Below are 24,223 nucleotides of genomic sequence, written 5' to 3' on the forward strand. Positions count from 1 at the left end.
TGGGACTTAACCTTGTGAAACAGGTGTAGGACCTTCATGTGGCTTGTTCGTTAGAAGTACTTTGGAAGCTTCTGTAGCAACATGTGCAAGTAATTTAAAAAGTGCTGTAATACAGTGCCATCGCTATGTTATATAAGTAAATGATTTCATAGTGATGCTATAGCTAAAGCACTACTTAACTGTATAAAATGCAAGTGTACAGTACAAAATACACACACATACACAAACTGGCACATAAAACAAATACACCCAATAGTTGTGAGACAGAGACAGACTAGGACAGACGAAAATACAGCCAGAGCCACCGTCACACCTATGAGGGGTTGGGGTGGCTTGGCATGACACACAGCTTTGAGCGTTTGTCATTGTAACACCCCATGGTGATTGAGATAACTAAGACAGACAGACAGAACCATTGCAACATTTGTGAGGGAGCAGCATGAGGCACTCTGGAGATAGACACACCAGGCTCAACACAAAGACAGAGTAGCTGCAAAGTCTGTGAGGGAGCAACATGGGGCACTTTGAGACAGAAAAATAGACAGTCCGGGCCATACACAAAGTCATGCAAACACACACACAGATGCACACATCCACAGGCACACACCTGCTCAACTTACTCAGATACCTTCAGCCTTCTAACTAAGTGTCATGCAAGGGACTCCATCCTAACAGGAAGGACTCTGAAACCACATTCCGAGGACCTCTGTCTCTGAGACTCTCCAAATTTCAGGGCCTATGATTCTGAGACATCACTACCCTGAGGGATCCAGGCTCTGCAGACTACTTTTCTGTGGGTGTGTGTTTTATATTGTAATGGGTGTGTGGGAGTGGTGTGTGTATGTGTATCAGGTGTGTGTATTTCGAATTGTCCAATGTGGCTGTGTTTTGTATATGTGTGTGTATTTTGAGCGCGGCGGTCCCACACAGGAATGCAAGCACTGGGGTACACGGTCACCCACCCGTTGCACACCATGACACACACAGATGTAATATAACCATCCTTTTCTACCCCTGCAGGACCCCTACCCAACGTCACCGGACAGGAGGGTCCACACATTTCCACACCACCAACAGAAGAGGCCCACAGTGATGACAGCAGCTCTGTCCAACTGGATCTAGATGATCAGCCCGGCCCATCGGGGACCTCGGGACAGTCGGTTCCCCTCAACCAGTCACAGGCCACCACTGACCTTCCCCCCTCTGGAAACACTAGCACAGCATCCACCCAGCGGGCCCATACCTCCGTCCCCAGGACACGTCAATCATCAGTGTGTCCACCAATACAGGGAACCCAAGATAACCCACCACCCCAACAACAACAGGGACCTGGGGGCAGTGGTAGTGGGCACACGGTCCAGGGGACGGAGGCCCAGGAACACAGGGGAACTGGGAGGGCTGGTGTGCGACGGGGGGGACAGGCCCAGGGAACCCACTCTCCAAGAGGCCCTCTCCTCCATTATGGGAGCATACCACCACTCCCAGAAGACGATGGCAACAGTACTCACCAAGTTTCAGGAGACCCAGCGGGTGCAGGAGGAACAGTATATGGGTTTCAGGGAGGAACTCAGAAGCATCAGCTCCACCCTGGGCACCATCGTAGGGGTGCAGAAGGAAGTACTCAACACCAGGAGGGACACTGTGGCACTACGAGGGGCCCCTGACACTAGCATGGACGATGAACTGCCCACCACCTCCGCCGGCGCTAGTGGACAGGCCGCCCCGCCACAGGACCACCACACCAGCACCCCACCCCCTACAGAGGGAGAACCACCCCCCAAACGGTCCCTGAGATCCAGGACAAAGACAAGGCACGATGCCAAGACCCCCGCCAAGAAATTACACCACCCTGATTGTCATCCTACTGCCCCACTTTGTCACCCTGTCTATACTTTAACTGCCCCAGCTCCACTTCCTATGCCCATTTGGGCAATGCACCTGTGAGACTAATAGACTGGACTCTGCCATGGACATTCCTCCGCCATCACCCCTCACCATTTCACTACCCCCTCCAATATTGAGCACTTAAATAAACACACTTAAAGCACAAAACAATCTGGAGTCTGTCTGTGATTTCGAAATAGTGTATTAGCAATTACAGTGACAAAATGCTCTTTCAATTGTAATGTCAACATACCTATGTCACACAGCTCTAGTCCATGAGGATTCTAAGCAGATGTCACACAGTGGGACTCACATCTGTGAAATCGTAAGGGAAAGTGACAACTCAGTGACCATACACTGGGTGAAAACAACACACAGTAGAGAGGTAGTGGTGTTAAAGTACATGTAGTTGTCAGGTCTGTACTCTTACCTGTGTCGCACTGGAAATATTTCTGGATCACTGAGTCCCTTTTGTTCATGTCTTCTTCCTCTGCTTCCTCGTCTTCGCTGTCCACAGGCTCCACAGATGCAACAACACCACCATCTGGACCATCCTCCTGCAGAAAAGGCACCTGTCGTCACAAAGCCAAGTTATGAAGCATACAGCAGGCCACGATGATCTGGCACACCTTCTTTGGTGAGTAGAATAGGGATCCACCTGTCATATGGAGGCACCTGAACCTGGCCTTCAGGAGGCCGAAGGTCCGCTCGATCACCCTCCTAGTTCGCCCATGGGCATCATTGTAACGTTCCTCTGCCCTTGTCCTGGGATTCCTCACTGGGGTCAGTAGTCATGACAGGTTGGGGTAACCAGAGTCACCTGCAAATGGTGAGGGACAACTGTTAGACACGCACTATCCCCTAAACCCAGACAACCATTCCCACTGACTTGCCTCCAGGTGCTCACCTAATAGCCACACACGGTGCCTCTGAAGTTGACCCATCACATAAGGGATGCTGCTATGCTGCAGGATGTAGGCATCATGCACTGAGCCAGGGAACTTGGCATTCACATGGGAGATGTACTGGTCTGCCAAACATACCATCTGTACATTCATAGAATGATAACTCTTCCGGTTTCTGTACACCTGTTCACTCCTGTGGGGGGGGACCAAAGCCACATGGGTCCCATCAATGGCACCTATGATGTTGGGGATGTGTCCCAGGGCATATAAATCCCCTTTCACTGTAGGCAAATCCTCCACCTGAGGGAAAAACGATGTAGCTCCGCATGTGTTTCAGAAGGGCAGACAACACTCTGGACAATACGTTGGAAAACATAGGCTGGGACATCCCTGATGCTATGGCCAGTGTTGTTTGAATTGACCCACTTGCAGGGAAATGGAGCACTGACAGAACCTGCACTTGAGGGTGGATTCCTGTGGGATGGCGGATTGCTGACATCAGGTCTGGCTCCAACTGGGTACACAGTTCCTGGATTGTGGCACGGTCAAGCCTGTATGTGATAATCACATGTCGCTCCTCCACTGTTGACAGGTCCACCAACGGTCAGTACACCGGAGGATGCCGCAATCTACTCACATTTCACAGCGGACGGTGCCTATGAAGGACAACAGCGAGCACAGAGTCAAACAACTCAGAGGTACGTACCCACAGTTTACACAGAACACCATTCATACACAAAAGGTGGCCTGTATGTGTGTTGAGTCTAGGCCTAGGTATGTGTGACGCAGTTGGAAATGAAGCCATGTGGGCCCCTGAAATGGCGGCTGCCTGACCTCTAATGTGGGACAATGGGATGTGAGGTAACTGCGCTGGCGTTGTACACTGTCGTCTGGGCGGTCAAAGACAGCGGCGCAATGCTGCATTGGTTAACATTGGACCCTATGGGTCCCAGGAGCCAATGACGATGTACGCCGGCGGTGACGGTACGCACTGCCGCGGACGTGACCGCCATTTTCTATCTGTTCAATCACTCGATACCTGATCTTCAACAGGAGAGGACCTACACTGCAAGTGCTGCTGTGACCTCGGTCTGGAAGAGACAATGGCTTGAGTGTCTGGGGAAAGGGCCCCTGCCTTCACATCGGAGGAGTTGGAGAAGCTTGTGGATGGGGTCCTCCCCCAGTACACGCTACTCTACGGTCCTCCAGACAAACAGGTAGGAACACAGGGAGCATGTTGTACGTGCTATGCCTGTGTGGAGAGGGCTGGATGTAAGAAGGAAGGGGGGAGAGTGCTGCGTGCATGAAAGACGGTGAATGCATGAGCCACATGGCAAGGGTAGGGATTGGGGACAATCACTTTGACGGTGCAGTTGGTAATAACTTCTCTTTTTCCCCTGTACATTTCAAGTAGGTCAGCGCCACCAGAAAAAATATATTTGGCGTGCCATCGCCAAGGACGTCTGGACCCTGGGGGTCTACCACAGACGGAGCACCCACTGCCAGAAAAGATGGGAGGACATTCGCCGCTGGAGCAAGAAGACAGTGGAGGCTCAGCTGGGGATGGCCTCCCAATGTGGGAGGGGTGCCCGTCGCACCATGACCCCCCTGATGTTCAGGATCCTGGCAGTGGCCTACCCGGAGTTGGATGGGCGTTTGAGGGCATCACAGCAGCCACAAGGGGGTGAGTACACTCTCATTCTGCTGACTTTGCGTGCAGTGGAGGGGTCTGGGTGGGGGAGGTGGGCTGTGGGTTTCCCTAGGCCAGGGCGAGTTCCGTAGGCAAGGCCCCTCCGTAAGGCAGGCCATGTGGCACCCCAGCCCACCTCTGTAGAGTGCCAAGTACACCTAGTCATGCCCATGTGCAGATGTCGTCCATAGCCTTGTAGGCCATTTCCCAGGAATTGAACAGTGGAGCCCAAGAGCGCGGCGTAATGCAGGGGGCTTCTGTGTCTGTCGTGTCCGCCAACGGTAGCGGTAATGCATGCACTCAACATGTCTTTCTTCTGTCTTCCCCCCCCTTTTTTGTGGTCTCCCTGTTCTTGTGTGCATTAGCATCATCAGGCGGAGGAGCAGTGGCACCGGAGCACGAGGGAGCTGCATCCCACATGGCCCTGGAGGGTGACACTACGGAGTCTGAATTCACCAGTGGGACGGAGGGCGAGGGGAGCTCCATGGCGGGGACAGGAGCTGACACCAGCGACACGGACTCGTCCTCTGATGGGAGCTTCCTTGTGGTGGCGGCAACATCTGTGCCCCCCGCATCTACAGGTACAGCCACCACCCCCCTACCAGCAACACCCTCCCAGATGCCCCTCAGCCTTTGCCCCATGCCCGCTCACCCAGGAGGGTGGGCATCACCTTCGCCCCAGGCACCTGAGGCCCTGCCCCAGTCATCCCTGCTTGCCTCAGTGAGGAGGCCATTGACCTCCTCAGGTCCCTCACTGTTGGGCAGTCTACCATTGTGAATGCCATCCAGGGTGTAGAGAGGCAGTTGCAACAAACCAATGCATTCCTGGCGGGCATTCATTCTGGTCAGGCGGCCCTTCAGCGAGCTTTTCAGACTCTGGCCTCAGCACTGATGGCAGCCATTGTCCCTGTTTTTAGCCTCCCCCCTCCAACTTCCTCCACCCAGACCCAATCCCCTGTACCCCAGCCTATCCCAAGCACACCTTCAGACCAGCATGCACACACGTCAACACACAAGGGAAGCTCAGGCAAACATAAGCACCACACATCCCACAGGCACTCACGCAAGCATCACACACATGCAGAAACACCAACATCCACTGCCTCCACTGTGTCCCCCTCCTCCTCGTCTCCCTCCTCCCTTCCAGTCTCGTCTACACTCACACCTGCATGCACTACCTCTACAGCCACTACGTCCCTCTCCAGCACACCCACCACCACACCCCGCTCACGTGCAGTCACCACCCCCATTACCATTCACGCGTCCCCTGTGTCCTCTCCCAGTGTATCTGTGACGCCCCCTCCCAAGATACACAAACGCAGGCACATACCCACCCAACAGTCATCCACCTCACGACAGCCTCCAGTGCATGCACCTTCACCGAAAGTCACCAAACGTACACCTCCTACAACCACCTCTTCCTCCACTCCCAAACCCTCTCCAGTTACACGTCCCAGTGTGTCCCAAAAACTTTTCCTGTCCAACCTTGACCTCTTTCTCACACCTCCCCCACCCCGTCCGTCTCATAGGTCCCGAACTAGCACCTCAGCCACAACATCTCCGGGACCAGTGGTGTCTGTAGTCACCGGAATCTGGAGTGCACCGGCCACCAGGGCAGCCAGTGTGGCACAGAGCCACAGCACAGACAGTCCCCCACCTGAGAAGCATCAGAAGTTGGCCTGTGCCCGGCGGGAGAGGGGGAAGACTCCAGCCACCAAAGCTGCTCCCAGGGGTCCCGTTGGGAGTGTGGAGTCAGCTGTGACACCTTCCAAGGTGGGGAAGGGCCACAAGAAACCCGGCAAGTCTGGGAAGAGCAGCACGGCAGAGAAGACCGCCATCATCCCCGATGCCCAGGAGGCCACCGCCAGCATCAGCCCAGCTGCCCAGGAGGCCACCGCCAGCATCAGCCCAGCTGCCCAGGAGGCCACCGCCAGCACCAGCCCACCTGCCCAGGAGGCCACCGCCAGCATCAGCCCAGCTGCCCAGGAGGCCACCGCCAGCACCAGCCCACCTGGCCAGGAAGCCACCGCCAGCATCAGCCCAGCTGCCCAGGAGGCCACCACTAGCATCAGCCCAGCTACCCAGAAGGCCACCGCCAGCACCAGCCCACCTGGCCAGGAGGCCACCGTCAGCACCAGCCCACCTGGCCAGGAGACCACCGCCAGCACCAGCCCCGCTGGGCCATGAAGGACCACCAGCAAACGCCCCGCTGGGCCATGAAGGACCACCAGCAAAAGCCCAGCTGGGCCATGAAGGACCGCCAGCAAAAGCCCACGCTGGGCCATGAAGGACCGCCAGCAAAAGCCCCGCTGGGCCATGAAAGACCACCAGCAGCTGAGACCCTGCAATGGAGACCACCGTCTCAAGCACCGCTGAACAGGGCACCGCCATCTCAAGCACCGCTGAACAGGGCACTGCCTTCTCAAGCACAGCTGCACAGGGCACCGCCATCTCAAGTCCGCTGCACAGGGCACCGCCATCTCAAGCACCGCTGAACAGGGCACCACCATCTCAAGCACCGCTAGCCCATGAGCGGCAGGGGCACTGACGCACCTGAGTCCGTCACGGGGTGAATGGTGCACTCTGGGCACCATGCCCCCTCCAGAACCAGTGGAGACTGTCATCAACTACCTCTGTCCTTAGCAGGATGAAGCACTCTGGGCACCATGCCCCCTCCAGCACCAGTGGAGACTGTCATCCACTAGCTCTGCCCTTAGCAGGATGAAGCACTCTGGGCACCATACCCCCTCCAGAACCAGTGGAGATTGTCATCCACTTGTGAGACTGGGGCTTTGCACTCCCCAGGATTGAACAGTGGGCAACCCACCCACTGTATAGACTTGTGAGACTGTGGCTTTGCACTCCCCAGGATTGAACAGTGGGCAACCCACCCACTGTAAAGACTTAAGAGACTGTGGCTTTGCCCTCCCCAGGATTGAACAGTGGGCAACCCACCCACTGTGGAGACTTGTGAGACTGTGGCTTTGCACTCCCCAGAATGGAACAGTGGGCAACCCACCCACTTGTGAGACTGTGGCTTTGCACTCCCCAGGATTGAACAGTGGGCAACCTACCCACTGTAGACACTTGTGAGACTGTGGCTTTGCACTCCCCAGGATTGAACAGTGGGCAACCCAACCTCTGTAGAGACTTGTGAGACTGTGTCTTTGCACTCCCCAGGATGGAACAGTGGGCAACCCACCCACTGTAGAGACTTGTGAGACTGTGGATTTACACTCCCCAGGATGGAACAGTGGGCAACCCACCCACTTGTGAGACTTGTGAGACTGTGGCTTTGCACTCCCCAGGATTGAACAGTGGACAAGCCACCCACTGTAGAGACTTGAGAGACTGTGGCTTTGCACTCCTCAGGATTGAATAGTGGGCATGTAGCCCTCTCGTGGATTTGGCGTTGTGCACTCAAGATGCTGAGGTGCCCCCCCTTCCCTCCGCCTGAGGTGCCTATTTAGTTGCTCTCTGATGCCCCTGCAGTGTTCTCTGCGTCATGCTCGGGGATCTTGTGTGGGCCTCGCCCATACCGTGTGGTCCCAGTGTTCCACGGACTTTCTTAGTGCACCACCTGGACTACTATGCTTGGTATATATTTTGTACATGGTGTATATATATATATATTTCTGCCTACTTGTTTTTAATATATTACAATGGTTACACTCATTTTCTATTGTCTTTGCATTCTTCCAGGGGGATTGGGGGGTGTAACTGTAATGTATTGATATGCATTAGTGTGTGTATTGTAGTGGGTGAGGGTGGGGGTGGGGGTGTTGTGTGTGGGTGTCCCTGTTTTTTCCCTCCCCCCTCCCCTGTGTCGTAGGTGCAGTACTCACCGTGGTCTTCGCTGCTGGCATTCGTGCTCCTTGTAGAGGAGCAGGAAGAGTATTGCAGGTAGAATTTGGAGTTCCGGGTCCATGGCGTCCTCGTTCCTCGTGGGGTGTGTAGAGGTGAGCGTTTTCCCTTCGGGATTCCTGTTTCCGCCGTGTTTTTATCTGCGGTGAATCCGCCCCGGAAAAGGGGGTGGATTGGCCTGTCATAATAGTGTGGGTGGTACATTGTCTTCCGCCTGTCTGTTGGCGGTGACCGCTGCGCTGTTTGTTTGTACTGCTGTGGCGGTCGGAGTGTTAAAGTGGCTGTCTTTGTTGGCGGTTTCCACCACGGTCGTAATTGCAATTTTTTTACCGCCGGCCTGTTGGCGGTCTTACCGCCGCTTTTACACCGACCGCCACGGTTGTAATGACCACCTAAGTCCCGTGCCCTGGAAAACTGCTATAAAAAATTTAGGGGATCACTGTAGGGCTGCCCTTACCCCCTTTTTTTAATTTACAAATACTTTATTATATAAAAGTATGAGCAAAAAGGAACAATAACTTACAGAAAAAAAAATTATCAGACTTATTCCAAAAAGCAATACACAAAAATGTAATATATACAGAGTTTACGAATAAAGCATGAATATAGTACTGGCTAGAAATACTGAATTATCATACAACATCAAACAATAAGAACAGTCATTAAATAGTATCTTGAACATGTATTGAAACTATAATTTCATGGTGACTGGAATACAAAAGTGTTATTACGAAATTGAGATGTGGGAGACATAAATAAGTCATAAGAGGTGACCAAAATGAGTCTTTTTGAAGAAGTTGTTTTGTAGAGATAGCAGATGCTCTGTCTAATCTGTGATGATGACAAAGCTCCACCATCCATTAAAAGTGATCTTAGTAGCATCTTTCCAGTTTGACGTGAATACTTGTAATGCTAGAGCAATGAGCAAATCCACAAAATGGCCCACTTTACAGGCGCCAATCCAAATAGGAGAGGAACTTCCCATAAAGATGTTGACAATGTCAAAAGGAAAATTAACATTGCATATCTGTGCAATTTAATTACAAGTTTTTCGCCAAAAAGAAGCAATAGGTAGGTGCCTGGTGTATCAGAGCAGGGCCAACAAAATCTGTAATGCTTGGGTTATACTTAGAGAGAAAGAGAGGAGTTAAAAAAAGTCGGTGATAAAAATAATAAATGGTCTGTGTAGTACCGGCATTACAGGATATATGATGGATTTTGGACCAAATGCAATTCCATGTTTGAAGAGAGAGAGCAATTGAGGTCCGATTCCCAAGTAAGCTCTATTTTATTTTTAACACAGCTTGGGAAGTGATAATGTAGGTATTTATATATGTGAGAGGCTTTCGTAGGGGTGCAGGGAGAAAGGTGCATAGGAACTAAAGTTGGAGCGGGAGTTGGATCTAGCAATAAGATATTTCGTTGTTGTGCCAGAAGGGTTATTAAACTTTGATATTTTGACATGTGGGTGGCTGATTAATGAAATTTAATTTGGAGTTCAGAAAAAGAGAGAGGTAGCATATGCTCAAACAATTGTTTGACTTGTAAAATACCTTTAATTACCCACTCTCTCCAAAAGAGAGTACAATTAAATAACTTGATATTTCTGTTATGCTAAATAGAGGAGTCCAGGAATGGTTGTAAGGATGATAATGGTTTAGTAAAGAGTGGATAATCACTTGAGATGAATTGCTTAAGACAAGGAGAGGAGAACCCTCTAGGAGAGTACAAAAAATATGATATTGATTGAAATGGGAAAGGAAAAACAATTGAGATGGATTGCTTAAGACAAGGAGACGAGAACCCTTTAGGAGAGTACGAAAAATATGATATTGATTGAAATGGGAAAGGAAAAATAATTGCCTCCTCCAATTTCTCCGAAATCGATGGAGACATTTCTTGAGGAGAATAGATATAAGGTAAAACCTGTTTCAATATAAAGGAGGAATAATATTGACGAAGATTCGGAAAATTAACTTTACCTACATCCTTAGGTTTGCACAGTGAGGAAAGAGCTATGCATGCTTTGCGTCCATTCCATAGAAAGTTTGTCCATGATGCTATTAAGCAATTTAAAAAATTGCAAAGACAGATAAAAATTAATCACTGGGAGCATCATCATTTTGATGGATTCCAACCTACCCCACCAGGTTAAATACAGAGGAGAACACTTTTCCGACATGCTACACATTTTTTGAACAAGATCTACCAAATTAGGCTGAATAGTAGCTGGAATTGAATGGGGTGTACTTAATCCCTAGACATTTTATATGTGTTGGGGTCCATTTAAAATCCGTTTCATCAAACATATGTTTTAAACAAAATTTATTTAAAGGAAGAACTTCAGATTTATTCAAGTTTAATTTAGAACCTAAGAGGCTAGAGTATGAGTTCAATAGTTCAATAAATACAGGTAACGATGTCTGCCGATTAGAAACATACAAGATAACATCATCAGCATAAGCAGTAAATTTGATTTGCAAATCTTAATTCACAAACCCGGTAAACAAATTAGATTGCTTCAAGGAATATAAGAAAGGTTCGAAAGATAAAATGAATAGCAAGGGGGATAATGGACACCCTTGCCTAGTACCTCGATAAAGGGAAAAATAAGAGGATTGAACTCCATTTAAAAAAAAGATAGATGTGGATGGGGAAGAATATAATATATTAATATATTGTAAAATTACAGTTCCAAAACCGTGCCATTTCAGGGCTCGCATCATTAAAAGCCCATTAACACGATCAAAAGCTTTCTCTGCATGCAACGTAATGGCCGCCATTGGAATAGTACTTGTAGAAGCAGGATGTAAAATATTTAGTAAGGCTCTGGAATTATCAGTAATATATCTGCCTTTAACAAAGCCAGTTTGTTCAAAACCAATTAAATCCTGTATAATCTAATTTACCCGAAGAGTCAATATCTTAGCAAATATCTTACAGTCTAAATTAATGAGAGAAATTGGCCGATAATTAGCACATAGCGAAAGGTCCTTATCTTTTTTGGGAATGAAGCAAAGCATTGCTTGAGAAAACGTACCTTGAGCCCTTTCATTCTGAATAATTTGATAATAAAGAGAATGCAAATGCTGAAGAAGAACGTGTGAAAAACGAAGGTAAAATTCAGCTGTAAAGCCATCTGGGGCCCAGAGCTTTATCTTTTGGTAATTTTGCTATAGCAGTCTTAATATCCTGCACAGATATGTCTTTATCTAGGGAAGAAAGGTCTTGAGACTGATTTGGTGGAGATGGGAGAGATTTAAAAAAGGTTTCAAGATCTGCCTCGGAGGGGGATGATTCAGGCGTATAGGGATTTTGATAAAAATCAGAAAAACATTGCAAAATATCCTAATTTCTAAAATGATTATTCCCCTTGTCGTCTATGATGTGTGAAATCTTGGATTTTTGGGATTTAACTTTAAGATAATTTGCAAGCATCTTTCCAGCTTTATTACACGCACCATAAAATTTAGAATTCATTTTTAAAAGCATGCCTGAGGCTTGTTCAGTGGACTTCTTATTAAAATCCAGTTTGCATTGAATAAGGAGTTCATCATTTGATGTAAAGTATTTATGCTCCAGAGTTTTAATAGATGATAAGAGAAGAGCCGACTCTGTGAGAAACATTTTCTTCTTTGCAGCCACATAGTCAATAATGAAGCCTCTGGCCGAGGCTTTAAAAGCATCCCAGACAATATGGAATTGCAAAGAAGGCGTCAGATTGAGATCAAAATATTCCTTAAGAAATACTTCAAATTTATCTACAAAGACCTGATCCTTCAGCAAATAGATATTAAAGCACCATCTCCTTGACCTACAAGATTCATTTGTTATGTCAATATCTATAAACATAGGTGCATGATCCGATATTAGTATAGCGCCTATTTCAGCATGCACTAGACCAGTAAGCAAGTGAGGTGTCAAAAAAATATAATCAATTCTAGATTTTGAATTGTGCATGGAAGAATGAAAGCTGAATTCTAAACTATCTGGATTGTATATCCTCCAAGCATCTTTCAAGCCTCTGGAATGAATGGCATTCTTGAATGTTTTATTGCATTTTATTAGAGATATATCTGGAAAGGGAGTGCCTGTCCGTAAAGGGGTCCATAACTTGATTACAATCTCCACCCAATATAAGATTATCATTCGGACAGGAGCGTAAAACCTGTGAAATATTTTCCCCAAATTTTAGATAAATTCCTGTAGGGCCATGAATGTTATGTAAGGTGTATGGGACATTATTGATATTGAGGTGAAGGAGAAGCCACCTCCCTCATCATCTCTGTGCTCTCGATATAACTGTATGGAAAGTGATTAACGAAATAAAATTAGAACCCCCATTTTTATTATGGAGCGTCGGAGAACAAAAAATATGACCCACCCACTGCCGCCTCAAAGAATTGATATCCGTATCAGAGGTATGGGTTTCTTGCAACATGGCAACCTTGCAATTTAACTTGGAAAGATGTAAAATGACTCTCTGCTTCTTAATTGGATTGCATAAACCTTTCACATTCCAAGAAACAACACGTATGACTTTAACCATTTTGCAGAACAACAAAAAGATATATTTGTAGCAACATTATCAACATAAAATAATTTATATAGCAGTAAGTTAGAAACCACTGGATCTTATGATACCAAAAGGTATGCAGAATGAACAACCAAAACTCAGTCGAATAAGAAAGAAGGAAGGAAAAAAAGAGAAAAGAAAGAAGAAAAAGAGAGCAAAAGATGATAAAAACAGAGTAGATGGCAAGGAGCCTAATGGCTTGAGCCATAGTAAGACAAAGTAAAAACAATACAGTGACAATAAAGTGGTAGAGTGGGGAAGCACGGAAAAAGCTAAAATGGTTCACAACCGGAACTACACACGAGAGGAGACAGAAGGCCACAAAGTCATTATTATCAGAAGAAATAAATAATATGGCATAAATATGAACAATAATGACTTATACAATACACTTACCGAAAACTGAGAACAAATAAAGACAATGGGTCTGGAACATGACACAGGAAAGGGACACATATCAGATTTAGGGAAACAAATGAAGCATGAGGTATCTGTAAAAAGAATAAAAATAATAAATAAAAAATAAATAAAAATAAAAGTGATCAATAACGTAGGACAATATATCAGCAAAGAACTTCTTAAGAACCAACAATGAATAATCAAGACTTGCCACATTCCATTTCTTCACCCTTGCATTGGCTAATAAACTTTTTCAGATCAGCAGGAGAGGCAAACAAAAAAGTACGATCTTTGTAAGTTACTTTAAAGAAGCAAGGATGAACCAGTCCATAAGGAGCGTTTAGTGATCTCAACCCTGGACGCAGTGCAAGAAACTCTTTCTGACGAACAGCCGTAACACGTGCCACATCCTGTGAGAAGAAAATCCCATGACCAGACCACAGCATATGTTTCCTTTGCTTGGCTGCCTCCAAAACCATGAGTAACTCAGAATACTCCAAAAAAATAACAATTATGCCTCTCGGACAATCAGGTGATGAGGCACCGGAAGATCTGGGCCCCACACGATGTGCGCATTGTATATTAAGAGCAGTACCATCCTTGAGCCCAATTATTTTAGGAATATTAGTTTTTAGGAAAGAGATTATGTCATTGCCTTCCACCTCCTCAGGAATGCCATAAATTCTAAGATTGTTACACCGGTTATGATTTTCCAAGTCCTCAGTTTGCTGCTTCAGGAGCGAAATTTCTTTAGATACGGCATCAATCTTAGTGACCTCATCCTGCATATTACTGATCCTTTGCTCATTCTTTGAGAACCTGGATTCCAGACTTGACCACTTTTCTTCAATTCTTTGAAGGGTAGCATTAGTTTCCATCTCAAAGGGCTTCAAGTGTTTTATTTCATCCATAAGGTCTTCTAGGGTCAGAGGCAAAGGAGATTTTGTTGGAGAGGAAGGATCCTTATTTTGTCGTTTAGAGGCATTATTATTGTCCTTCCGTGACGAGGACATGGTTCCAGAAACCGCTGCAACCTTTGGAGAAGAAGAGGAGGGAGGCTCCATGGAAAATAAGTATGCAGAGAATAAACTCAGAGCCGATAGTGTAAAAATTATCTTAAATGCAGCACTGCAGTCTGAAAAACGTGCAATACATAAAATCTCTTAACCGGCAAAATTATTAATGACACAAATAGATCCTGAGGCTGTAGATGCTGACCATATCCCAATTGTAGAGCAAAGTGGCTGGATAAGAGTTTTAAAGACGAAAAAATGAGCTTCATAGAGTACCTGCATCCTACAACATGAAAGTATGCAGTTGTTTTTCTCTTCCTTTTTCCTTCCCAAAAATAAAATTTCAAAAAATCAAAATGGAGGCCACCAAAGCTGAGGAGGGGCCAAAAAAGCCACAAACATTACAAAACATGCTCCAAAATTATTCCAGCTGTAAAATACCTGTTGCCCTCATGTTCCCATCTCTGTGCCTCTATTATCTCTGTCCATAGTGCCAAAATGCCGCCAAACACAGCTAAAACGTCTCTGTGACGATGTGGAGCTTCAACGGAGAGCGGCCATCTTGTGGGCGTCTCGGCCACCCCCCGCTCTTACCCCCTTAAACCTGGATCCCAGGCACTTGTAATTACCTTTCATGTTACATCATGTTCTGAGACCTAATTGATAACAGGACTTCAACATCTGAAATTACATTATAAATGACAGCAGTGTGCATGGTGGGGGTGCGAGTTATAGTTACTTTAGAGCATGAGTTATAGCTACTTAAGATAACTATTACTGGTGAATTTCAGTGGTTTTGTTTTAAAACGTATGTTTTGACTGACATTTTCACCCAACTCTAACGTCCCTTTAAACTTTGTTTTTTTACATTGACTATGGGGGGGTCATTATGATCCCCGGCGGTTCAGCCCGCCATGCCAGCGGCGGGTGAAAAACCACCACCGGCCTGGCTGGCTGAACCACCATTTAAAGAACACATGGAGCTCCCCCGCCAGGCTGCCTCCGACAGGCAGTCTGACGGTGGAAGGAATCATTATCCGACAGGGCAGCGCTGCTGCCCCCCGGATAATGATCCCTACTGCCCACAGCCTTTCCCTGCTGGGTTCCCCTGCCAGGGAAAGGCTGGCGGAAGGGGTGCTCCGGACCCCCCTGGGGGCCCCTGCACTGCCAATGCCAGGTGCCTGTTTAATCGACCATCTGTTAACATGTGTCTACCCTTTGAATCAATATACTCCTTGCTGAAAATGCATGGGATCCCAGCATCATCCATATTAGTGTTCCCCTGGCATATGAGGAGAATGATGTATTAGTTGATAGTCTATCATAAGCAACTTAAACAGCCTAAAAGACAGTATTTTGTCAGACGATTTGAAGAAAACAGTGGATCTGCTAAATAACTGTTTAAAATTGTTCAGAAATTGGCTCACCACATGGTCCTCAATCAGGTATCTGAAGCCTCGGTTTCTTTTTGTGAGGTTTTTGTCCCATTTTTTTATTATAAAATAGAGATCATATACTCAGCTTTTGGAACCCAACCTTTCATTGAGAGGAATTGCTTTAAGGACACTAGCCTTCATCCTCATCCAACTGGTGCTCTTTTTCTGAATTAACCAATGAGATTGTGGAATACACTATGCTAAATGTGAAACTGGGTTCTCCACTAGACCGCTGCCCTCATTTTATTTACTCCAGCTTTGCCCCAATTCCTAATCCTCATCTAACCGTACTTTTCAATAAATCATTGAAGGAAGCAGAGTATCTCGTGGCTTGGAAGCTTGCTGTGGGTTTTCTATTGTTGAAGAAAGCTGGTGCAGGCACTTCCAATTGGTCCATTTATCGCCCCATTTCTCCGCTGCCATATTTGGTAGAGGAGATATCTTGGGCAAATTAGTTAACAGACAGCTTACCCATTACTTGGAAAGCAACAACCTGCTGGACCCCTCTCAAAGCTGTTTTAGAACTACAAATAGTACTGAATCCACTATGCTGAAGATGTTGGACAGCATCAGGTTCCTGGTTGATGAGGACAGATTTGCCTCTTCCCGGACCTGCTTGCTGCATTCAACACAGTCTGCCATCTTTTATTGCTACAAAGGCTGCATGAAATCGGTTTGTATTTGAAACTTTGAAATGGCTTTGCTTGTTTTTGAGCAATAGGTTTCAGTCACTACAGCTGCTTCCTTTTAAATCCAAGCTAAGGGTGGCAAACTAGTGTGTTCCTAAGGGCTCAACCCTGTGTCCCACCCTGTTCAATGTTATGTGTCACCTTGGTGGGTATTGTTAGAGCCTGGGGCTTCGAGATCACAACCTATGAAGATGTTACTCAGCTCATCATTTCCACTGATGAAAGGAATTGAGAGACAAGAGGAAATGTAGTGAATTGCCTTTCAGGGTTGGCTATGTGGATGCAGTCTCATTATTTGAAACTCAATGCAGTAAGGAGCTTATCATCTGGAATAATTATTGGTGGCCCACACTGTTAGACACTGCTCCCAGGCCTAAAAGAGTAGTTAAGAATCTGGGCTTGTTCATCAACGATTCTCTTTCCATTGAGGACCAGATGAATGCTGTCCGTGGGAGTTGCTTTGGTCTTCTATGGATTCTCTGCAAATAATTTCAGTGGATTCCTGTGGCATGCCCAAAACTGTTGTGCAAGCACTGATTGTGAGTAGATTTGATCACGGTAATGCTTTGCATGTTGAGCTGGCAGAGTTTTTGTTTATCCCCTTCAATTATTTCAAAACTCAGCGGTGAGATTGATTTGCAATCTTCCTATTAGGAGCTTGGTCTCAGCCTGTTTCAACTCATTTCTTTGGTTACCAGTGTGTAAGAGAGCCATCTTTAAGCTACTTTGTCATGATCACTGAACACTCTATTAGACTTGACCAGCAGACCCACTTGGCAGGGTTGTCTTTCACAAACCAGTGCATGTCCTCCAATACACTAGTTAGGTTTTGATACAATGTGGATGAATCAAGACATCTTAAATGGGAGAGGGGGTAAATCCTTTAACTATCTGGCAGCTTCAAACTGGAATACCCTTTCTTTTGATTTACACAGACTTCCAATCTTATGACTTTTTGTAGGATGTGGAAGATTTGGCTTTTTCTTCACTAATTGTGCTTCCTGGATATATGGAGTTGGATTGCTATTTAGTGCTGTGATATCCCTTCAAGGATGAACGATCACTCTATAAATGCTATAAATAAATAGTTGTTTCCTTGAGCCTAATCTCTTCCACTTTGAGTAAATGAGTTTCTTGAAACAGAGCCACATTGACTACATGATGTAGTAACAAGCTATATATTTGGTAATGTTTTGTCACGTCACTTTCCACCAAAGGAATGTATACTGTGTTAAGACAGTTCTTCTAGTCAGCTACATGTGCTCTTCTTTTATGTAAAGAGAAGCTGTGTGTGAGTCTTTGTTTGCTATTTAAATATCATGAGCCTTTGTTAGTGCTGCACAGACAGGTGTGCGTACCTCTTGATACAATTGTGTTCACATTATTTCTGTTTAATGTGAAGGACATGTTTCAATAGTTCCCTTCTTAGGGAGGTCAACCCAAAGGTAGGACATATACGTAATCCCATCCAACATAAACAATAACCCAATTATAATATACAGGCTTCTCAGCCCCTGGTATATAAGAAAGGAGTATGGAAATGTGTTTATGTAGTCTATTTTCTGTATTCTATTTGCTTAGATCCTAAATGTACTGATCAACAATTTATATTCCACAGCATGTGATATTTAAGTAAAGCCTACAGCTAGGACCAATAACTTATAAGGCCTTATCTCAGTGCGAGCAGATACAGTATCTAGAAAGGATTACATTTTGCAAGCTGACAACGGATCTCGGACAACTGACTAAGGTTCACATATCGCAGTACTCTTACAGAAAACCATTCATATGATGCTCTCTGCCATTATCTGTGCCTGACAGTGGAGTTTTACATCTGGCATCCAACTCAACTTTATCAGATATTGCATGTGATGTAGTGATATTAGAACTTGTGGTTAACTTGGGTGAGTTTTACAAACTTCAGTAGTAGCCTCAGCAGCTATTGAAAAATTCCCATCAGGGATTTTCTCAGTAGTGAGTTTAGAACATCTTGTAAGATGTTTTTTGTACCTTCTGCTGGGTTTTATTTGTCATATTTTATCTTCTTTCATATAACTGGTTGCTAGAGGTCTTGACAGTTAAAACCTTCTTTTTGTTCAGTGAAGAGATGTGTTTTACCCCAAGCAATCCCTACTGCTTGGCAGCAAAAATCAGCATATACTTAACATTTATTTCTTTGAGTCTTCTGTTGACTTCCTGGAACGAGTTATGTTGGGATTGGATCACCGCTGTGCGATCAGAAAAGTTACTTGAAAATCTCTTTCTCATCTTGCACATTGTAACACAAGGTCATGATCATTGTAGTTTAGTGCAGGAAATGTGCATTTTTATGTGGGAAGCCCAGATTATTTGTCTTTTGTTGGACCCTATTTGGCTGGCTTGAAAATTCAATGCACTTTACCCTGGCTAATGAGTGATAAAGTGCCAGTGGTTTCCCTTTAAACGTGTTTGAATTAGCATATTCCTAATTGACATATTTAATATGCCTACAAGTCCCAAGTATACAATATATAGTGTATCGAAGGCCTGAAAGTTAAATGCTGTCAGTGGTCTGCAATACCTCTTGTGCCATTCACTATAATGGTGATGTAAGCATGGCTTCAGGCCTACTTTTGTAGCCTTACTGTAACAGTGTAAAAATGCAAATCAACCTGTCAAGATAACTTTTCCTTCTAACTATTAATGTCACCTCTATCTAGCCCCTGTAGCCCAAAAAGCAGTGTGCATAGTTTTTAAAAGTAGGACATGTAGAAATGTACAGAGACTAGCACTAAAAAGCTGTTTTCACTGTAGGAAGGCTGGTTGGCCCACAGAGAAAACTGGGAAATAAGATTAAATACTGATACTGCAAACTCAGAAAAGGGACCAACTATTAAAATAATGAAACAACTAATTTTAATAGATATTACAAATCCAATTCAATGGTGAAGTAAGATTTTAAATAAATATTAAGGAAAAGTATTTTTTATAAAGCTACCTTTTCCCTGCCTGAAGTTCCTTGTGGCTAATGTTCATAAATTCTCAAGCTGCTCCCAGCCTGTACTTGGCCTTAATAAGGTGTAAGTGAGGTATGAAATTCCTCCCAGGAACTGTGCAATAGTTCAGAGTGAAGACAAACCGACTAGAATGAACAGGGATGGCTCCCTTGAACTAAGTAGAAGTGTAGGGGCTGTGCCCATCCTGTTGAAACCACACTGTCAAATCCTGCTCGGTAGGTCTGTTATATATAACACTTGAGGCACAATTGAGAGGGAAAGAACAGGATGCCAGACCAACTCTTGTGTATCCATTGTCTAGTTGCTGAAGGACCCTGCTTTTTTCCTAGCAGTCTTCTATGACTCAGTTTACATATAACACTTGGGGTGCACCTAAAAAGGAGTGAAAAGAATGCCAAGACAATTCTTGAGTATCCTCTGCCTCGTTGCTGAAGAACCTTGCTTTTATCCTACAGGAATTCTGTCTCTGGGTTTGTTGTGAGTACAGGAGCTGCTCCAAACTGGATTTTAGTGTAAGATGTAGTGGGACACTAGGATTGTGATAGTAAACTCCCAACACGCAGACATTCCAGCCCCCAGAGCCCAAGTTTATTTTGAGTGAAGGCTTTTGCCATCTTGAATATGTCCTGACACATGGTATTTTGTCCAGTTTGCAGTAGGGCAAACGGGAACTACTGAAAACGTGGGTAAGGTTTACCCCTGAGGAGCAGTTGCTTCATTAGTTAGGGAGGTGTAGGGCATCACTCCCACCTACTACCTCATGGTGCTGATTTTGATGTTGGCGGATGGATTGTACTTCAACAGGGCAGTGGAGTAAATTACTTTGTCACCCTGACTGAATGCCTGCCTGACAAATTTTGAAATGTCTGCTAGCCCAACAAACATTTCAATAATTACCAGGAACTGCCATCAAGGTGGTTCTTGCCAATGATTTGGAATTTTGCTTTACTGCAAAGTTTCAAAAGTTTTTTTAATTTTGAAATCAAAACCCCAAAGTGGGAGTTTTTTTAAAAAAAAAACAAAAAACCAATGACCCCCCTTGCCAAGGGAGTCATCTCTCCTGGCGAGGGGGACATGTTTAGTTTTGTACTACCCACAATTGTACTGACAGTGACAGGCAGTGAAAAACAGCAATATGCCAGGTCACCTAAATTGGACAGGCAGACATAAAGCCATTTCTCTGACAGCCCTTACTCCATCAAGTCGTTGGAGACGTTTGGCAATGGCAGAGCATTATGGTCCGCTCGCATCTAAATTCTGCGGGTGGACCATTATGTTGGCAGCAAGGATCCTCCATCATCATTGCAATGCAGTATGCTTTACTACCAACATCAGGCCCTAAGATGCAAGATAAAATCTATGACCAGGACAAACCTGGTTGATGTATTCGAACCCGTGCTCCATCGCAGTCAGGCACAAATCATGCCTAGGTACCAGTCTACAGCGACCAATAACTATCATTAGTGCTTTGAGCGTTTTGGAAATATTTTTTACCTAAAACTTTAAAATTTCATATATCCTGTTCCCCTTATATTTTTGACATTTTGCTGAATTTTATTTATTAAATATTCCTCTATTGTTTAATTTGGTTTGGGATTATTATTGTTTTGCATGTTTACTGTATTACTGTTTTGGTACTGCATAAATACTTTACACACTGCTGTAAGTTAAACCTGTCTGCTCTGTGCCAGACTTACCGGGGTGTTGAGCTCAGGTTAATTAAGTGACTTTGAGGGTTCACCCAGAAAAGGTTTGTGTTATTCCTTGAGGTGGGTAGTCATCCACCACAAATGATAATCAAATTTCTTGCACTTAGTGTCCAGGCTACCACTGGTCTAAGTTGTGCTGACTGGCTAGGTATGGGTAGCAGGGACTCCATATACTCTCTACACCAGTGGTTCCCAACCTTTTGATTTCTGTGGACCCCCACTTTAACACTAATGAAACCCAGGGACCCCCAGTGAATCACCATTAGAATCCGGGGACCCCCGCCTGAGTCATTACTGGAAGCTAGGGACCAAATTTGTCAATATTTGTTAATATTTTTTAATTTTCTAGGCTCTCGCGGACCCCCTGAGAAGGCTTTGCGGACCCCCAGGGGTCCCCGGACCACAGGTTGGGAACCACTGCTCTACACCATAAAGAGTGTAGATAGGCCTTTTTGAACCACTTGGTTACAAAACCAGTCTTCTAAATATTCCATGCTTGCACCTTCAAACTTTTCAGGTAAATTAATAATGCAAACATATATTTTTCTATAGTGACCAATTGAAGTATACTGGCCTATATTCCTAGGAAAATAATTTGTTCTCAAAAGTCTGTAATCAGCATTTGCATATCCAGAATCATTGAGATGGTCAAGTAGATGTTGAGTTTATCAGACTCATAATGACCCATGGGAGCCATACAGACTGTGACTGAACTGGCAAGCTTTTGTTGATTGGCTCCCTGTTTTTTCGCTGTGTGCATTCAGGACCATTTCAAAATGACCTTGTTTTGCATGTTGTGTATGAACAATGACTTTTAAGGTGGGTTGTCACTCTTTTCAGTCATATGCACAGTGGTTCTGATTGAAGCATTCAGTGTAGGGGCTGTCACTTATGATTAACAAGTAAGTACTGACATCCTAATTATTAGCCACTTATCACATCTGTTATGGGGGGAATTATATCTCCCTGAGCATATCTCCGAATAGTTCAATGATTATATTTCTCTGAACATATCTCTGAATAGTTCAATGAGTATTTCTTTCTGAACACATCTCTGAATAGTTCAATGTGGTTCTAATTGGTGAGGCGCTATACATTTTTGAGGAGATGATTAGCAAGAACAAACCAAATGAAGACAAAGACTTTGATGATTTCACCTTCTAGCCTGTTACTTTTTAGGTTGATACACATAGAATTTATGTATGTAGGCAGTCATCAGTATATATTCCAAATTTAAATACTCACTAAGACCCTGTCATCTTGTGGTAGAAAGGACGAGTAAAGAGGAGAGCATTACAAAAGACACCAGCATTAATGGCATATGCCAGTCACTGCCCTGTGTCTAGTTGACACCCCTAAGACTAGAACGAGAGATTCATCCACAACATTAAAGATTTACGTTTTTGTATCATATTTTCTAGGTTATAGTCAAAAGTATCTATTATTTATTTTGAGGAGCAGATAGTCTATAAAATCAAACATTTGTTTGAGTCAAATTTACAAAAGTAGTAGGATTTTTAATGTATCTAAATTTAACGTATACCCAATGTTTTAGATAATTATTTAATTAAAAATATAAATTAGACATAGATACATCTGGAGTAGAAACATATAGTATACCATCATGAGCATAAATAGTAATATTAATATGATTATTATTAATATGTGAATTCACAGATAATATCACTTGGTCCAATTTGAATAATAATTTGATAAAATAAATGGTAAAGAAGATAAGGTGCATCCTGGTTGTATGCCCCGACTGAATGTACAATATGAGAAGGAGTACCATAATAAAGCTTTGAAAGAAGTGTATACATGAGAAATTACATTTGAAAATTTGGGATCCAAGCCATAACATTTCAAAGACTCCATCATACAGTTCCATGGTAAACGATCAAAGCTTTTTACATGTGTCATGTTACAGTAGAGAGTGGAGTTTATTTTCGGATTTTTGCTTAAATATAAAAAAGAGTTCTGCCTTTGTGCAAAAATGGACTGCCTTTTGTAAAGCCAGATTGCCTAAGTCCACTTAAACATAGCAAATAGCATTTGAAATGCATATCCAAGACCTTTCTTAAATATCTCACCTTCTGTGCCTATATTAAAAGTTGAATTTTATTCAACTTGGACACATGGTCATCTTTCAGTAAAGGACATAAGATTGTTTTGAAAAGGTAACTTCTGCTTTGTTTTATGAACAAAAATAACTATACAAATCAGGACATTTGAGACCCAATAATTTGGAATATATAGACAAGAATTAATAGTGAAACCATCTAGCCCTGTATGTTTGCATTTTATTAACACAGATATCACTTTGGTAGCTTAACCTAAAGTAATATCATGTTCCAAAGGACATAAATCAACATTACTGGGAGGTCTTGTTAATTAAAGCTATAAGTTCATTTATATCTTCATCATTAGGAAACATTTTTGAGAGAATTTAATATTCAAAAGATTTTGCTGACAAATTCTAAATACCTGAAGAGGTAAAATATTTCTGTCTCCATCATCTCATTGATTCATTTCAAGTATGTTCTTCCTTGATTTTCAGATAATTAGCAAGTAGTTTACCAGTTATAGTATTGTCTTACTAACACCTTTCATTTGTTTTAAGAAGAAAACAACAAGCACTTTCTTTTGTGATCTTATGGAACTGTAGCGTAGCTGTCACTAATTCTTTCTATGAAGTACTGGAGCTCCTTGGCAGTGAATATGGTCCAAGTTGTAATACTATATAAAATATTCTTGCAATGTTTTTCAGCAACTTTTCTTCCTTGACACAAACCTAATTATAAAATCAATAGCTGTTGTTAGGAAGGAAATCCAACAGAGCATATGATGGAACTGATCACTCATGCTGGCATGAGTTAATGTCTGATTAGCTGGGATTTTAGATATGGAGCATGGACACTGATTGCATATGGATTGTGAGAGGAATCAACGCCTGGTTGGGTTATGTCTGATGATAGGTCACATGGACAGTGATTGAATCATGTGACTGATACAGAAGGGGTAAGTGGTTGAACATTTGATAATATTGAAAGGATGACATTGTG

The sequence above is a fragment of the Pleurodeles waltl genome, chromosome 11 (assembly GCF_031143425.1).
Source record: "Pleurodeles waltl isolate 20211129_DDA chromosome 11, aPleWal1.hap1.20221129, whole genome shotgun sequence".
Taxonomy (NCBI): Eukaryota; Metazoa; Chordata; class Amphibia; order Caudata; family Salamandridae; genus Pleurodeles; species Pleurodeles waltl.